Below are 1,464 nucleotides of genomic sequence, written 5' to 3' on the forward strand. Positions count from 1 at the left end.
AATTTTAAGTAATATGCATCGATAAACAATACTTCGTGCATAAAAAATTGTTTTTAAGAGTTTTTGTCAAATGTTTTAGGACAAAATGCACAAAATAGCAATCTACTTTCATAAATTTCTTTATTATAGCATTGTACTATCAATTTTTCTTATTACAACTATGTATTTCCAAACTATTTTTTATTAGGGCATTGCACTTTGAAAAATTTACCCATTATAGCATGGGGTAACCTTTTGATTTAAATTTACCCATTATACTAGGTTTCCATGCCACCTCAATGTCCACGTAGGCTGTCCACATGTAATATAGTGATGTTACTTTCTTACTACATCATTGTACTTTCAAAATTATTTTATTATAGCATCTAGTAGTTCTTATTAAACACTGTATTTTTTATTTTAATATTTATATTTTTTATATGTTATTTAATAAATGTATTAAATTAATTAAAAAAACTCTAAAAAAAATCATTAATATATCAATATCAATAAAACTAGTACAACACAACTTATCTCGTTAATATTTTAAAAAAAATATGTGTTTTTTGAAAAAACAAAAACAAGAATTGTTCATTTTTTACTAAAAAATATTATCTTTTAAAAAATATATTATATTTGTTCAAAAACTTTTTACTTGACGTATAACTATATTAAATTAATTAGTTTTTTTGAATTATTTATTAATATAACAATATTAAAAAAATTGTAGATAACAAATTATTTCGTTGATATTTTAAAGAGAACATTAAAAGATATGTATGTATTTGAACAACATGAAATAGGAAAAGTTACTTTTTTACAAACAAAATATATCTCTAAAATAATGTTTCATATTTATATAATAAATATTTTACTCTAAGAATATTTAATTTGAATGCAACTTAATAAGAAAAGGTAAAAAAATTAAATGTTTTCTTAGATCATAACAATGAAAAATAAAAATTAATAATAATAATTTGAAATATGTTTTTATTTTAATTTTAGTCAATTCATAAAAATGATGTGTCATCCACATCACCTCATTAAAGCCACACAAGCAAAAAAGTCAAAGGATTAACTGGTTTAAAAGATAACAAGTTATGCATTTCTATTATGAGCAGATTTTTTAAAGTACAATGTCTTAATAAAAAATAATTTGAAAGTACATTGTTGTAATAAAGAAAAACAAAAGTAAAATGCTACAATAATTTTTTTTTTATGAAAGTAGGTTGTTATTTCATGCATTTAACACAATGTTTTATGATATAGTATAGATTATGTGTTTTTAAAAAAAAACAATAATAATTTTATTTTTGAATAAAATATAAATTTGAAGATATCATATAAATTTAAAAATATATATATCAATGTTAATGTCAAATCAACTATTTAAAAGTTTTCATTTTTATGTAATTTCTTTAATTTATTTTTTAATTATAATTTAATTTAAGTTTAATAATAAAATAATTTATTTTTGTTTTAATA

The sequence above is a fragment of the Cynara cardunculus genome, assembly GCF_001531365.2.
Source record: "Cynara cardunculus var. scolymus isolate 2C chromosome LG 9, CcrdV1, whole genome shotgun sequence".
NCBI lineage: Eukaryota > Viridiplantae > Streptophyta > Magnoliopsida > Asterales > Asteraceae > Cynara > Cynara cardunculus.